Source organism: Somniosus microcephalus, chromosome 14 (genome assembly GCF_052327205.1).
Source record: "Somniosus microcephalus isolate GS21.2 chromosome 14, FLI_Smic_1.0, whole genome shotgun sequence".
In the NCBI taxonomy this organism is placed as follows: domain Eukaryota; kingdom Metazoa; phylum Chordata; class Chondrichthyes; order Squaliformes; family Somniosidae; genus Somniosus; species Somniosus microcephalus.
The window spans coordinates 123,161,053-123,178,689 of NC_141000.1; the positions used below are offsets into that span (position 1 = coordinate 123,161,053).

The 17,637-nt window shown below is 46.6% G+C and overlaps 1 long non-coding RNA gene across 10 annotated transcripts in view; it reads right to left on the reverse strand.

Annotated features, from left to right (window-relative positions):
• LOC147107890 (uncharacterized) overlaps positions 1–17,637 on the reverse strand; it is a 420,818-nt gene that overhangs the window by 281,632 nt on the left and 121,549 nt on the right. The window contains exon 1 of one of the 10 annotated variants that reach the window (XR_015080909.1): positions 10,195–10,584. The exons of 8 other annotated variants lie outside the window; for them this stretch is intronic. This is a non-coding gene — a long non-coding RNA (uncharacterized LOC147107890). Of the gene's footprint in view, positions 1–9,176; positions 9,254–10,194; positions 10,585–17,637 lie in introns of those variants that run through there. One more of the 10 variants, XR_015080910.1, reaches the window with a different exon arrangement.

Sequence of the window (17,637 nt, forward strand, 5' to 3'; positions counted from 1 at the left end):
TTCATGAGGGTTATCTGGGAGGGGTAAAAATGAAGAGCCTAGCCAGGGCGTTTGTGTGGTGGCCGGGAATCGATAAAGAAATCGAGGATATGACCAAGAGATGCACAGGATGCCAGAAGGTCCAAAACGCTCCACCACAGGCCCCGCTACACCCATGGGAGTGGCCCTCATCTCCATGGCAACGGGTACACATTGATTTTGCTGGTCCATTTATGGTCTCAATGTTTCTAATCGCCGTGGATGCCCATTCGAAATGGCCAGAGGTCATCAAAATGTCCTCCACCACCACGGAGAAAACTATTGCAGTCCTACGGACCATCTTCGCCAGGAATGGCTTGCCAGAGCAGATTTGCTCCGACAATGGGCCACAGTTTGTGTCCGAGGATTTCCGGAGGTTTCTGAGGAATAATGGGGTGAAACATTACACATCTGCCCCATATCATCCAGCCACAAATGGATTGGCTGAGAGGTTTGTTCAGACCTTTAAAAAGGCAATAAAGGCGATGTATAACGACGACATACCACTACAACACAAGGTGGATAATTTCTTGTTTGCTTACCGGAGTGCGACACATGCAGTCACCAACCAAGCTCCAGCCATAATGTTCTTCAACCGAAGGCTAAGATGTCGCCTGGATTTGCTCAAATCAAACATAAGACGAGATGTTGAGGATAAGCAATTCCAGCACATCAATGAGAAGCCAACCAGGAGCTTCAAGATAGGGCAACCAGTCCTGGCCCGCGACTACCGAACAGAAAAATGGCAGCCAGGAACGATATGCACACAGCAGGGACCACTAATGTACACAGTGGACGTTGGAGAGAGCATCGTGAGACGCCATGCTGACCAGATTCTAGAGTCACAGGAACAAGCCAAACCCATACCATGAGCATGTGCACCTGGTAATGAACTCGAAGTACAAATTGCGTCTACCTCAGAATCAGTGGTATTGGAAGCTGACGAACCAACCAATGACAATGAGCCAGAACCAACTCCGCCGCAAGAACAGGATACTCGCGAAAGGCGCTATCCAGTCAGGATCAGGAATCCTCCTCAAAGACTGAACTTATAAATGATTATTTCAGTTGATGTATATAGTACAGAGAAAATTGTAATTGTAATTAGTTATTATTTAGTTGTTAAATGAATGTTATGTACTGTTTATCTAAAAGGGGAGGAATTGTTGTGTATGTACCTTTAAGAGAGAACTGATTTTATACTGCAGTACTGGCAGTGACCACACCTGTGTATAAAACCATAGCAGGCTTCTGTACTTCAGTTTAAGCTTACCCTCTGTTCAGAAATAAAATGAAAGAGTACCCTCTGTTCAGTAAATACCTGTTATTATTGTTCTCCTGCAGTCCGTGTATGATTGATACTCGGACACTACAATTCTCTGCTCTATATGGGTTGGTGCTAGACTGCGGGAGGCGTTCAGCCACTAGTCCAAGTTATTTAATGGTAAAGCAATGGATTTCCAAAACATGCTCATTATAAGGAGAGAAGAAAGTGCCTTGTAACTCACTGTGCTATGTAGCAGGACTGTGTGTCCCAGCACTGACTGTGTGTGTAACAGGACTGAGTGTCCCAGCACTGACTGTGTGTATAACAGGACTGAGTGTCCCAGCACTGACTGTGTGTGTGTAACAGGACTGAGTGTCCCAGCACTGACTGTGTGTGTAACAGGACTGAATGTCCCAGCATTGACTGTGTGTGTGTAACAGGACTGAGTGTCCCAGCACTGACTGTGTGTATAACAGGACTGAGTGTCCCAGCACTGACTGTGTGTGTAACAGGACTGAATGTCCCAGCATTGAATGTGTGTGTATAACAGGACTGAGTATCCCAGCGCTGACTGTGTGTATAACAGGACTAAGTGTCCTAGCACTGACTGTGTGTGTGTAACAGGACTGAGTGTCCCAGCACTGACTGTGTGTGTAACAGAACTGAGTGTCCCAGCGCTGATTGTCACAGATGGTCACAGAAATCACAGAAACCCCACAGTGCAGATAGAGGCCATTTCGGCCCATCGAGCCTGCACCGACACATATCCCACCCGATCCCCGTAACCCCTACACCAACACATATCCCACCCTATCCCCGTAACCCCACGTATTTAATCCCCCTAACACTAAGGGTCAATTTATCATAGCCAATCATCCTAACCCGCACATCTTTGGACTGTGGGAGGAAACCGGAGCACCCGGAGGAAACCCACGCAAACACGGGGAGAATGTGCAAACTCCACACAGACACTCACCCGAGGCCGGATTCGAACCCGGGTCCCTGGTGCTGTGAGGCAACAGTGCTAACCACTATGTCACCGTGCTGCCCAGTTTTTTTTTTTGAGCCTGCACCGACACATATCCCACCCGATCCCCGTAACCCCTACACCAACACATATCCCACCCTATCCCCGTAACCCCACGTATTTAATCCCCCTAACAATAAGGGTCAATTTATCATAGCCAATCAACCTAACCCGCACATCTTTGGACTGTGGGAGGAAACCGGAGCACCCGGAGGAAACCTACGCAAACACGGGGAGAATGTGCAAACTGTGTGTAACAGGACTGCGTATCCCAGCACTGATTGTGTGTAGCACAGGACTGAGTGTCCCAGCGCAGACTGTGTGTATAACCGGACAAATGTAACCCCGCTATTTAAGAAAGGAGGGAGAGAGAAAATGGCTAACTACGGACCAGTTAGCCTGACATCAGCAGTAGGGGAAATGCTTGAATCTATTATTAAGGACATGGTAACGGGGCACTTAGACAATAATAATAGGATTGGGCAGAGTCAACACGGATTTATGAAAGGGCAATTGTGTTTGACAAATCTGTTAGAGTTTTTTGAGGTTGTAACTAGCAGAATAGAAACATAGAAGATAGGAGCAGGAGTAGGCCATTCGGCCCCTCGAGTCTGTTCCGCCATTTAATGAGAACATGGCTGATCATCCAAATTCAGTACCATGTCCCTGCTTTCTCCCCATATCCCATGATCCCTTTAGCCTTAAGAAGTATATCTAACTCCTTCTTGAATATATTTATTGAATTGGCCTCAACTGCCTTGTGTGGTAGAGAATTCCACAGGTTCACCACTCTCTGGGTGAAAAATTTCCTCCTCATCTCAGTCCTAAATGGCTTACCCCTTATCCTTACACTGTGACCCCTGGTTCTGGACTCCCCCGGCATCGGGAACCTCCTTCCTGCGTCTAGTCTGTCTAGTCCTGTTAGAATTTTCTAAGTTTCAATGAAATCCTCTCTCATTCTTCTAAACTCTAGCGAATATAAGCCTAATCGACCCAATCTCTCCTCATACATCATTCCTGCCATCCCAGGTATCAGTCTGGTGAATCTTCGCTGCACTCTCTCCATGGCAAGAACATCTTTCCTCAGATAAGGCAACCAAAACTGCACACAATACTCAAGGTGTGGTCTCACCAAGGCCCTGTTAAACTGCAGCAAGACATCCTTGCTCCTGTACTCGAATCCTCTCGCTATGAAGGCCAACATACCATTTGCCTTCTTAACTGCCTGCTGCACCTGCATGCTTACCTTCAGCGACTGGAGCACAAGGACACCCAGGTCTCGTTGCACTTCCCCTTTTCCCAATCTATTGCCGTTCAGATAATAATCTGTCTTCCTGTTTTTGCCACCAAAGTGGATAACCTCGCATTTATCCACATTATACTGCATTTGCCATGCATCTGCCCAATCACGCAACCTGTCCAAATCATACTGGAGTTTCTCTGCATCCTCCTCACAACACACACGCCCACCCAGCTTTGTGTCGTCTGCAAACTTGGAGATATTACATCTAGTTCCCTCGTCTAGATCATTTATATATATTGTGAATAGCTGGGGTCCTAGCACCGATCCCTGCGGTACCCCACTAGTCACTGCCTGCCACTCGGAAAAAGACCCGTTTATTCCAACTCTTTGCTTCCTGTCTGCCAACCAGTTCTCTATCCAAGTCAGTACCTTACCCCCAATCCCATGTGCTTTAACTTTGCACGCTAATCTCTTATGCGGGACCTTGTCGAAAGCCTTCTGAAAGACCAAATATACCACATCCACTGGTTCTCCCTTATCTATTCTACCAGTTACATCCTCAAAAAATTCCAGTAGATTAGTCAAGCATGATTTACCTTTTGTAAATCCATGTTGACTTTGTCCGATCCTGTCACTGTTTTCCAAGTGCTCTGCTATTACATCTTTTATAATGGACTCTAGCATTTTCCCCACTACCGATGTCAGGCTTACTGGTCTATAATTCCCCGTTTTTTCTCTACCACCTTGTTTAAATAGTGGGGTTACATTAGCTATCCTCCAATCCACGGGAACTGTTCCAGGGTCTATAGAATTTTGGAAGATGACCAGCAATGCATCTACTATTTCTAGGGCCACTTCTTTAAGTACCCTAGAATGTAGATTATCAGGCCCTGGGGATTTATCGACCTTCAATCCTGCCAATTTCCCTAACACCATTTCCCTACAAATACTGATTTCATTCAATCCCTCCCTTTCATTAGACCCATAGTTCCCCGACATCTCTGGGAGGTTATTTGTGTCCTCCTTTGTGAAGACAGAACCAAAATATGTATTTAATAGATAAGGGGGATCCAGTGGATGTGGCGTATTTGGATTTTCAGAAGGCATTCTATAAGGTGCCACACAAGAGGTTATTAGGGCTCATGGGATTGGAGTAATATACTCGCATGGATTGAGGATTGGTTAACGGACAGAAAACAGAGAGTAGGAATAAACAAGTCATTTTCAGGTTGGCAGGTTATAACTAGTGGGGTACCGCAAGGATCAGTGTTGGGCCTCAGCTATTCACAATCTACATCAATGATTTGGATGAGGGGACCAAATGTAATATATCCAAGTTTGCTGATGATACAAAGCTGGGTGGGAATGTAAGTTGTGAGGAGGATACAAGAAGGCTCCAAGGGGATATAGACAGGCTAAGTGAGTGGGCAAGAACATGGCAAATGGAATATAATGTGGAGAAATGTGAAGTTATCCACTTTGGTAGGAAAAATAGAAGAGCAGAGTATTTTTTAAATGGTGAGAGATTGGGAAATGTTGGTGTTCAGAGGGACCTGGGTGTCCTTGTACACGAATCACTGAAAGTTAACATGCAGGTACAGCAAGCAAATGGTATGTTGGCATTTATTACAAGAGGATTTAAGTATAAGAGTAGAGACGTCTTACTGCAATTATATAGGGCCCTGGTGAGACCACACCTGGAGTATTGTGTACAGTTTTGGTCTCCTTACCTAAGGAAGGATATACTTGCCATAGAGGGAGTGCAACAAAGGTTCACCAGACTGATTCCTGGGATGAGGGGATTGTCCTATGAGGAGAGATTGAGTAGACTAGGCCTATATTCTCTAGAGTTTAGAAGAATGAGAGGCGATCTCATTGAAACATACAAAATTCTTAGGAATTGACAGGGTAGATGCAGGGAGGATGTTTCCCCTGGCTGGGGAGTCTAGAACCAGGGGTCACAGTCTCAGAATAAGGGGTCGGCCATTTAGGACTGAGATGAGGAGAAATTTCTTCACTCAGAGGGTGGTGAATCTTTGGAATTCTCTGCCCCAGAGGGCTGTGGAGGCTCAGTTGTTGAGTATATTCAAGACAGAGATCGATAGATTTTTGAATATTAAGGGAATCAAGGGATATGGGGATAGTGCAGGAAAGCGGAGATGAGGTAGAAGATTAGCCATGATCTTATTGATTGGCGGAGCAGGCTCGAAGGGCCAAATGGCCAACTCCTGCTCCTATTTCTTATGTTCTCATGTTCTTATTACTGAGTGTCCCAACACTGACTGTGTGTGTAACAGGACTGAGTGTCCCAACACTGACTGTGTGTGTGTAACAGGACTGAGTGACCAAGCACTGACTGTGTGTGTAACAGGACTGAGTGTCCCAGCACTGACTGTGTGTGTAACAGGACTGAGTGACCCAGCACTGACTGTGTGTGTAACAGGACTGAGTGTCCCAGCACTGACTGTGTGTGTAATAGGACTGAGTGTCCCAGCACTGACTGTAACAGGACTGAGTGACCCAGCACTGACTGTGTATAACAGGACTGAGTGTCCCAGCACTGACTGTGTGTGTGTGTAACAGGACTGAGTGTCCCAGCACTGACTGTGTATAACAGGACTGAGTGTCCCAGCACTGACTGTGTGTGTAACAGGACTGAGTGTCCCAGCACTGACTGTGTGTGTAACAGGACTGAGTGTCCCAGCACTGACTGTGTGTGTATAACAGAAGGCAGTAGAGGCCAATTCATTATATATATTGAAGAAGGAGTTGGATATATTTCTTAAGGCTAAAGGGATCAAGGGGTATGGGGAGAAAGCAGGGACCGGGTACTGAATTTGGATGATCAGCCATGATCGCATTGAATGGCGGAGCAGGCTCGAGGGGCCAAATTGCCTACTCCTGCTCCTATCTTCTATGTTTCTATGTTTCTATGTCCCAGCACTGACTGTGTGTGTAACAGGACTGAGTGTCCCAGCACTGACTGTGATTCTATAACAGGACTAACTTAACTGTGCATTTAAGCAAATTCCTAGGCCTCTCTCATTCTCCATAGAAAACACACCCAGCTTTTCTCTTCCTCTCCGTCAAACACATTCCCAGCCTTCCACCTCTCAGTCTCCATTTAAAACCCCCAAATCCTCTTAATTCCCATAAAACACACTACCAGCCCACTGTTAAGACCTGCTGAGCAGTTGGTTATTGATTTGTTACTTTGATTTTGTGCTTGGTGAGCTCCTGTTGTTCACCAGGTTACAACATTAAAAATGCAAGGGTTTTTAGGAAAATAAAAAGGCCATTAGGCCATAAACCAATCCCTTTGTAATGTATGAGCCCCACCTATCCAACTTCTTGCCATAACCGTGAATCCCACCTACCCACCTTCTCACCAAATCCCTCAGTCCCACTATTAACCTTCTCACCAAATCCCTCAGTCCCACTATTAACCTTCTCACCAAATCCCTCAGTCCCACCTATTAACCTTCTCACCAAATCCCTCAGTCCCACTATTAACCTTCTCACCAAATCCCTCAGTCCCACCTATTAACCTTCCCACCATATCCCTCAATCCCATCTATCCACCATGTCCCTTAATCTCTGCTCTCTCCAGAAATGGGTCTAATTGTCCATTGAACCACATTTATACTTCAATGGCTTTCTCTGATAACCCACTCTGCAACTCTATTACCCTGACTAACACTCTTAATGCACTCATTTTTTAAACTCCTGATATTTGAACGCCACACTGCACTGAACAATTTAACTGGATCAGTTTTGTTCAATTCTATTCATAATATTGAAAATTTCAACTAGGTCACTTGAATTTTTCCAAAGAAAGCAAGCCCAACTTCCTCAAATTTTCCCAGTAACTTGAATTCCTGCTCATTGAAATCATCTTCATTGCTTGCCTCTGACCCTCACGGGAACAATAATATCCTTCCTATGTACAGGTGGCCAGTGCTAAACAGAGTGGTTCAGGGAGGACTCCAACTTAATATCTTATAAAGCATGCTCTCAACAAGGCGCAACACACCATGACTGGCTGCTTCACTGCTGAGAGGGGATGGCCGAAGGAATTGGTGGGCATGCAGCCCAGCCAGCATGGGCAGAGTCGCTGACAGCTGGTTATTAAATGTCATAAAGAGGCCTATGGGCAGAGCTGAAACAGTCCACACAAACAAACAACAACTTGTGTTTATATAGCACCTTCAGCATAGTAAAACGTCTCAAGGCGCTTCACAGGAGCGATTATCAAGCAAAGTTGGCACCGAGCCACATGAAGAGATACTGGGACAGGTGACCAAAAGCTTGATCAAAGGGTTAGGTTCTAAGGTGCGACTTAAAGGAGGAGAGAGAGGCGGAGAGGTTTAGGGAGGGAATTCCGGAGCTTGGGGCCCAGGCAGCTGAAGGCACGGCTACCAATGATTGAGCGAAGCAAATTAGAGATGCACAAGAGGCCAGAATTGGAGGAGCGCAGAGATCTCGGAGGGTTGTAGGGCCAGAGGAGGTTACAGAGATAGGGAGGGATGAGGCCTTGGAGGGATTTGCAAAGAAGGATGAGAATTTTAAAATCCAGGCATTGCCGGACCGGGAGCCAATATAGGTCAGCGAGCACAGGGGGGTGATGGTTAAACGGGACTTGGTGCCAATTAGGAGGCGGGCAGGTTACCCCAGGAACAAGTCGACATCTTTGAGAGAAGAGGAAAAGAGGAGAAAATCAGGGGCAGCGGGGGTGGTGGGTGGGTGGGGGGGAGGGCGGGCAACGATATGGAGCAGAGCGCCATGCTGAACGTTAATCGGCTCACAGAGAGTGACTGGGCAAAGATTCAAGTCCCACACCACTCAATTGTCAAGATGAGCAGAGCTGGGCAGTGAGGTGGTGAGTGGAAGCTGGAAGTTGTGCCCTAACTGTGGAGGAGGAGGAGGAAGAGTGTGGAGGGCAAGGGGGGAGACAAATGAGCAAGGGAAGTAAAGATCACAGGTGTGAATCACGAATGGGTGCAGTTATGGAGGACAGGCCAAGCTCCCGAGCCTCTCAACCCTCAGCTTCAGGCCTGGGACATGAAGATTAGTGGGTGAAAATATCGAAGGTGGGAGGGTTGGCGGGGGGCAATTTTTTGCTGAACAATGTATAGAAACATTAAAAAATTTAAGATTTAAGATAAAGCTTGACTTATCCCTGGTGCAAGGGATCGCATGGTAGGATTTATAACTGATAACCTTCGCTCCCCCTTGACTACTGAACACCATCAGAGAGAATCAGTCCCTCTAAGTACAGACACATCTGTGACCAGCCTCCCTTCTGGGACCTACCTTGGAAGGGCGGGCGGACTAAACCCAGGCCAATGATTTCTTTGTGAGCCACAACAGATTGTTTTGTTTTTTTTTGGTTTCAAACTCTTTTTTTTGTTCAACTATTAAGCGTGTTTTAAGTTCGGCCAACTAAACTGCTTCGGAAGGAAGCGGGGTGGTGGAGGTGGGGAGGGAGAGGGGAGAAGAATTTTGGAAAAACGAGAAAAGAAAGAGAGTGAGAAAGCTTTGCAAAGTTGCCGAGCCGCGGCCGAGCGCGCTCTAACTGTTCCTGGTTAATCCGGCTGATGTCTATTTCTCTCTACACTGACCTCAAAATGGCCACTGGTGCCTCAGGAGCGTTGCAGTACTCCTCTGGAACATCTGAGCAGCATTCCCGACCATTCCCACTGGCGTCTCGCTCTCGGCCGGAGGAGGGAGGGATCGGGAACGGAAAAGGGAATTGGCATGATTCGCAACCAAGTGGGGGGGGGGGGGGGGGGGAGGGGGAGGACACCGAGAGCTTAGTCTCTGAAATTCAGGTGAATTAATTCATTTCCCTCTATAACTCCTCGAAGCAAATTTGATTCAATAAGAGGTGAAAACACAGCTAAAAAATAAAATACATTTAAAACCTGAAATCAAATGGTTTTGGTTCTTGCATTTTCTAAAGATTTATTTTACAAAAATGTGACGGGAGGTCTGCCGCTAATAACTGGGCAGACACAAAGGACATTCTGCATTAGTTCAGAAAGCAGACGGATGCCCCCTTGGGACCTGACCCACAAATGGCCAGGAATTTGTACACAAAGCTGTCTGTTCATAATCGTTCTGCCACTGCACTCGGAAGATAAGGAGGCCAAGATGGGAGACCAAAGAATCTGCCAAAAAAACCTAACCGGATCCTACAGCCAGAATGGGTGGAGAGAGAGAGAGAGAGCGAGAGAGAGTGAGAGAGAGAGAAGGGGTTAAACAGAGATTCGGACGATGGGGGCAGGGGTGGCGGGTGGGGGGGCGCGGTGGTTGGCGGGGGGGAAAGAAAGCAGGAAGGAGGAGGGGGGTTGGGAGTGGGGGAATGGCAGAAATAAAGAATAAAAAGCATCCTGGAAAACTATGCAGAAACTCCTCGTGTTTTACCCGCACACCGACTCGCAATTCAAAATAAGCACACACAAAAAAGATGAAAAATATCCGCTGAGATTTAAGCTCTGTCTGAAACGCGCAGAAGAGGGGAAGACACGGCACAGCCAGAACTTTAAGATCTGCTCGAAACGAACCCTCGTTTTTTTTTAAAAACACACAATTTAAATAAGAATTGGTAAAAAGATTTTTTTTGGTTCTTTTACTCACAGGCGATCCAGCAAGTGCTGTCTGGAAGTCGGTAGAAGTGCTCAAAGTTTTTTTTTGTTTTGTCCACTGTCAGATTGAGGCTCCTTTCCATGAACTGGCTCATTTGCCTATTGCTGTACGATTCTTACATTGTGTACCAGAAATAAGACCGACCCTCTCAGCCTCAGGCATCCAGCTCTCTTTTTTTTTTAAAAAAAGAAAAATAATAAATGCTCAAGGAAATTTTCAGCGCACAAGGGTACTTTTTCTCGTTGATACATAAATAAAGAGGATGGCCTATCCTGTTCGGTTCCGAACCTTTAGCAACACGAGAAACCAGAGAGAGTGTAGTGTGTGTGTGTGTGTGTGTGTGTGTGTGTGTGTGTCAGTCTCAATTAAAGGAGCTCGCGGTACAAGGTTTGGAGAGGAAAGGAGGAGGGAAGAAAGGGAGGGAGGAGGAGGGGGAGGTGGGGGGGGTGAGAATTGAACACGGAGAAGGAAAACTAATAGTCTGCGCATAATCAAAACTCGTGGAACTTCCTGCTTCTCTCCCGCCTAAGCCTGGCTGCTTTTTTTTTTCCACAGTACATTGGAATGTTTTCGCCTAACTCAAGAGGCCCAGGGAGAGATCTACCCAGACAAGGCTTTCTGAATCAATTAACCTGCAGTCATTATTTGTGACATAAGGTCACTCTTAAGTCAGTCTGTGTGTGTGTGTGTGTGTGTGTGTGCATGTGCAGGGAGAAGCGGGGGTGGGACGTTTCAAATTTATACAACTCCAATCTAATTTTCTTTTTTAAAAAAAGAAAACACATTTTTATCTTTACTCTCCTTTTAAGGGGGGTGACACAATCCGTACGTCCAGAGAAAACATGCAGACTTATTTTTCTTTAGCTGGGCGCAGTGAGTGCATCATTAAGAACCCTCCAGTCTCAGGAATTCTGTGAAGGGGTCATCCTTTCCACAGCCTCCCCGATTCCACAGCGGAGAGATTGGGGGTTGGGTTGGGTGCGTGGGGACGGGGGGTGGCGGTGGAGTGGGGGGGTGGGGGGGAGAGAAGAGTTGTTGGGGGTCAAAGGCCATTTCTTAATGTTCAAACTTTTCTCTAACGACCCAGCATCTTTGCTCCGTTCCCTGACAGCCACCATTTTTAAAAAAATGTTTGCCACAGTTTTCAGCAGGGATAATTAACTCTCTCATTCCTGCACCTAACATCGATATGAAAACGTGTCTTTTCAAGCTAAAATGTAACATTTTTTTTTACAAACAGGTCAACTGGTAGAAGTAACACTTTAGAATCAGTAACTTTCCGTCAACTTGGCCCAATTCACGTTAACCCTTCCGTAGGCTCAGTCTCCTCTACGGGTTGCTTCCCTGCCGTGGAAGGTGAGGAGAGGAGATGTCTTCAGACCCCGCTCTGTCACAGCGAGAGAAGCTCGAGGCATACCGACCGACGTGGGAAGAGTGACAAGCCACTTTGGAATTTTCCTTACCCCGCTCCCCCCTTCCAAGAGACGGCTGACCGACATTATGCTCCTGCTCCTCCACCACTTCAGATAAACGTCAGCTTGCCTCAGTGATAGCGCTCCTGCCTCTGGGCCAGAGAGTCAGGGATTCAAACCTCACTCTAGGACATGAAATTATAATGTAAAAAAAGAAATGAAAGAGTTGCGTTTCTACAGCGCCTATCACAACTTCAGGACATCACAAAGCGTTTTACAGCCAATGAAGTACTATTTGAAGTGTAGTCACTGTTGTAAGGTAGGAAATGCGGCAGCCAATTTGCGCACAGCAAGCTCCCACAAACAGCAATGTGATAATGACCTGATAATCTGTTTTAGTGATGTTGGCTAAGGGATATATATCGGCCAGGAGAGAATTCCCCTGCTCTTTTTCGAAATAGTGACATGGGATCTTCAATGTCCACTTGAGACGGCACCTCCGACAGTACAACGCTCCCTCAGTACTGCACTGGAGTGTCATCTTGCATTGTCTGTTCAAGTCTCTAACGTTGGGCTTGAACCTACAACCTTCTGACTCAGAGGTGAGAATGCTACTGAGCCACACCTGACACTACAGTGCTGCCCTGTCGGAGTTGCAGTCTTTCGGGTGAGATGTTAAACTGAGGCTCCATCTGCTCTCTCGGGTAGATGTAAAAGATCCCACGGCACTATTTGAAGAAGAGCATGGGAATTCTCCTGATCCTGGTCAACATTTACCCCTCAACCAATACAGATTACAAGGATTCGATAGGGTAGATACAGAGAAACTATTTCCTCTGGTGGGGAATCAAGAACAAGGGAGCATAATCTTAAAATTAGAGCCAGGGCGTTCAGGAGTGAAATCGGGAAGCAGTTCTTCACACAAAGTGTAATAGATATTTGGAACTCTCTCCACTTAAAGGCTGTGGATGCTGGGAAACAACTGGAGCTTTCAAGACTGAGGTGGATAGTTTTTTGTTGGGTAAGGATGTTGACGTGAATCAGTCATTCATGAAAGAAAGACTTATGAAATAATACTGAGCAGCCTACGGGTAGCGCTGTCCAGGGAGAGTATAAATACTCGGGCACGGGCCCAGCTTGCGTAGGACATTCTTAACAGGAACTAGTGAAGGACACAACTAGACCTCCATGTTGTAAAACAGTTGATTAAAGCTTTGTTTAACGCTTAGACCGAGTGCCAAGTAGTTTTCTTACATCAGGTATCATGGGAGCAAAGGCGGGTAAATGGGGTTGAGGTGCAGCTCAGCCATGATCTGGTTAAATGGTGGAGTAGGCTCGAGGGGGCTGAATGGCCTCCTCCTGTTGATAATGCTCCTATGCCCCTGGATTAGCTAGCGATTGATCCCATTGTTGTTTGTGGAACCTCTTTGTGTACAAGTTGGCTCATGGGATGTCCTGAAAGGTGCTATATAAATGTAAGTTTGTTCTTCTTCAGAACCTTGCTTAGAAATGCCTCATCCGTGAGTGTACAAAAGATTTCTTTTCACCGCATTAAGTGGGACATTGTTGGATTACCCGATTCATCAACGCTTAAAATTAGCAACTAGAGTCACCTGTGGCAAATGAAAAGAATTCTTAAAAATATTAATCTTCAGAACAAACACCTTAGCTTAGTTTTGATGAAGATAGCTGAAATACTTTAAGTACAAAGAATGGGCTGCGCTAGGAAAATATTATGAGGTCCTCAGGAAACTGGAATCAAGAGTTAACCAGCTGCCTCTCCTGATAACCTAAAGGGTAAAAGCACTAACACACACACACACCGGGAGGTCTTGCCGTTGATACACCGATCTGTGTTGAATTAGTTAATCTCAGCCATAACAGTTGGGGTGCTACCATTGCCTTGGTAAAGGAGAAGACAATCATCTAGGCTTCTTGATCCAGATCGCTATCCCGTGAGCTTAGAATCATAGAATGGTTACAGCAAGGGCACCTCAGCTAGTCCCACTCCCCCGCCCTTTCCCCGTAGCCCTGCAAATTCTTTTCCTTCAGGTACTTATCCAACTAACCTTTTGAAAGCCACGATTGAATCTGCCTCCACCACCCTTTCAGGCAGCGCATCCCACATCCGAACCACTCGCTGCATAAAAAAGTTATTCCTCATGTCGCCTTTGGTTCTTTTACCAATCACCTTAAATCTGTGTCATCTGGTTCTTGACCCTTCCATCAAGAGGAACAGTTTCTCTCTATCTCGACCCCTCATGATTTTGAACACCTCTATCAAACCTCCTCTCAACTTTCTCTGCTCTAAGGAGAACAACCCCAGCTTCTCCAGTCTATCCACATAACCGAAGTCCCTCATCTCTGGAATCATTCTCGTAAATCTTTTCTGCACCCTCTCTAAGGCCTTCACATCCTTCCTTAAGTGTGGTGCCCAGAATTGGACACAATACTCCAGTTGAGGCCGAACCAGTGTTTTATAAAGGTTCATCATAACTTCCTTGCTTTTGTACTCTATGCCTCTATTTATGAAGCCCAAGATCCCGGATGCTTTTTTAACCGCTTTCTCAACCTGCCCTGCCACCTTTAACGATTTGTGCACATATACCCCCAGGTCTCTCTGTTCATGCACCCCCCTTTAGGATTGTACCCTTTCGTTAATATTTCCTCTCCTCATTCTTTTTTACCAAAATGTATCACTTCGCACTTTTCTGCGTTAAATTTCATCTGCCACGTGTCTGCCCATTACACCAGCCTGTCTGTGTCCTCTTGAAGTCTATCACTATCCTCCTCACTGTTCACTATACTTCCAAGTTTTGAAATTGTGCCCTGTACACCCAAGTCTAAGTCAAATACTGTATATATCAAGAAAAGCAGTGGTTCTAGTACCGACCACTGGGGAACACCACTGTGTACCTTCCTCCAGTCCGATAAACAACCATTCACCACTATTCTCTGTTTTCTGTCACTTAGCCAATTTCGTATCAATGCTGCCACTGTCCCTTTTATTCCTTGGGCTTGAACTTTGCTAGCAAGCCTATTATGTGGCACTTTATCAAAAGCCTTTTGGAAGTCCATGTACACCACATCAACCACATTGCCCTCATCAACCCTCTCTGTTACCTCATCAAAAAACTCAATCAAGTTAGTTAAACACGATTTGCCTTTAACAAATCTGTGCTGGCTTTCCTTAATTAATCCATACTTGTCCAAGTGACTGTTAATTTTGTCCCGGATTATCGTTTCTAAAAGCTTCCCCACTACCGAGGTCAAACTGACTGGCCTGCAGTTACTGGGTTTATCCTTACACCCTTTTTTGAACAATGGTGTAACATTTGCAACTCTCCAGTCCTCTGGCATCACTCTCATATCCAAGGAGGATTGGAAGATTATGGCCAGTACCTCCACAATTTCCATCTTTACTTCCCTCAGCATCCTAGGATGCATCCCATCCGGTCCTGATGACCTATCTACTTTAAGTACAGACAGCCCTTCTAGTACCTCCTCTTTGTCAATTTTTATCCCATCCAGTATCTCAACTACCTCCTCTTTCACTATGACTTTGGCAGCATCTTCTTCCTTGGTAATGGCAGATGCAAAGTACTCATTTAGTACCTCAGCCATACCGTCTGCCTCTATGTGTAGGCCTCCTTTTTGGCCCCTAATCAGCCCCACCCCTCCTCTTCCTACCCATTTACTATTTATGTGCCTACAGAAGACTTTTGGATTCCCTTTTCTGTTAGCTGCTAATCTATTCCCATACTCTCTCTTTGCCCGCCTTATATCCTTTTTCACTTCCCCTCTGAACTTTCTATGTTCAGTCTGGTTCTCATTTGTATTCTCAACCTGACATCTGTCATAGCCCCCTTTTTCTGCTTCATCTTACTCTCTATCTCTTTCCGCATCCAGGGAGCTCTGGCTTGGGTTGCCCAACCTTTCCCCCTTGTCGGAACTTTGCAGGACGGTGTCCAAGCGCGGGCGAGGAAAGGGCAAGGCTTGGCTTTGAAGCCCCCACACGGTCAATTTGGCCTACCAACACTCATTGGCTAAGCTTATGTGTGCAGATTGGCCATCTGGGCAAGGTATTGGAGGCCATCCAGAGCCTCAACTGCAACCCAGGCTAAGTCATTAAACTCAGGAGATTAGGGAAGAAAAATGAGCCCCACAAAAAGAGAGTAGAACAGATCAAAGAGATATTTTTTATTCGTTCCTGGGACCTGGGCGTCGCTGGCAAGGCCCAGCATTTATTGCCCATCCCTAATTGCCCTTGAGAAGGTGGTGGTGAGCCGCCTTCTTGAACCGCTGCAGTCCGTGTGGTGAAGGTGCTCCCACAGTGCTGTTAGGGAGGGAGTTCCAGGATTTTGACCCAGCGACGATGAAGGAACGGCCGATATATTTCCAAGTCAGGATGGTGTGTGACTTGGAGGGGAACTTGGAGGTGGTGGTGTTCCCAGGCGCCTGCTGCCCTTGTCCTTCTAGGTGGAAGACGTCACGGGTTTGGGAGGTGCTGCCGAAGAGGCCTTGGCGAGTTGCTGCAGTGCATCTTGTAGATGGTACACACTGCAGCCACGGTACGCCGGTGGTGGAGGGAGTGAATGTTTATGGTGGTGGATAGGGTGCCAATCAAGCCGGCTGGTTTGTCCTTGATGGTGTCGAGCTTCTTGAGTGCTGTTGGAGCTGCACTCATCCAGGCAAGTGGAGAGTATTCCATCACACCCCTGACTTGTGCCTTGTAGATGGTAGAAATTGTAGTGTATGTACCTTTAAGAGCCCCTGTGTACTGTAATACCGGTAATGACCACTCGGGTATATAAGCCTGTATAGCGTCTTGTATCTTTTAGTTCACCTCCAGACTTTGTTCAGGAAACACCTGTTAAACCAACTCCTGCATTCCGTGTCTCCATTAACACACGGATACAACAGTGGCGACGAATTGGAAACGGACTTACCTGCAATTCGGCAGCACCTCAAGGAGATCGATTCCTCCGACGAAGGTCGAAGAAAAAAAAAAAGAAAAAAAATGGTTTCACCAGCTAGCCGGGCTGGTGGCAGGTACTGCACTAATCCTTCCTGGGCGGCGGGCTGGGGCTCGATCGGGTGGCTCTGCAGCGGGGCCGAGCAGCGAGTCGGAAGGCGTAGGCAAACAGAGACGGAGGGTGCAGCACTCGGAAGACGGCCGGTGCTGCAAAGCAGGTCGGCGTTCGGACCAAGCAGAGGGAGGGAAAAGTCCCAGAGAGTCCGGCGGGAACGAGTCTCCAACTATTAAAAATATCTCTGTAAATAAAAACTGCGGAGAACAGCGTTGTCAGCAGCGGCAGCGGCGGGAAAGCGCGGGAGGCGCCATTTTTCTCGGCAGGGAAGAAAGGAAAGCGCGGGAGGCGCCATTTTTGATTTTCAGGATGCCTAAGACTGGCAATATTACTGCTTTCGATAGTAATATAGAGGATTGGACCACATATGTGGAAAGAGTGGAGGTATATTGCACAGCGAATGAAGTAGAGGATGATAAAACGGCATCGGCACTTCTAAATCTGATGGGCGCAAGGACATACGGGCTGTTACGAAACTTAATCACTCCAGCCAAACCGATGGACAAGAATTTTAAGGAGATTGTTGATACCCTACAGGAGCACTTAAACCCAACACCGCTGCTGATAGCGGAACGATTCAAATTCTTCAGGAGGAATCAGCACAAGAATGAAAGTAACGCTGATTACCTCACCGAATTAAGAAAGCTGTCAAAGCACTGCCAATTCGGGGCAGGACTGGCAGATTCTCTACGAGACAAATTCGTCTGCGGTCTCCTAAGTGAAGGAACACAGAAAAGGCTACTTTCTGAGAAAGATTTGACACTGGACAAGGCTTTCAGTGTGGCTGTATCATACGAAGCAGCAGCAAGAGGAGCTGCAGAGATACAGCAAAAGCCACAGGACTTCGGCACCCATGAAATGACACGGGGTTTCGAGAGATGTTATCGCTGCCGCAGATCCACCCATGACCAGAGGGACTGCTGGTTCAAGGA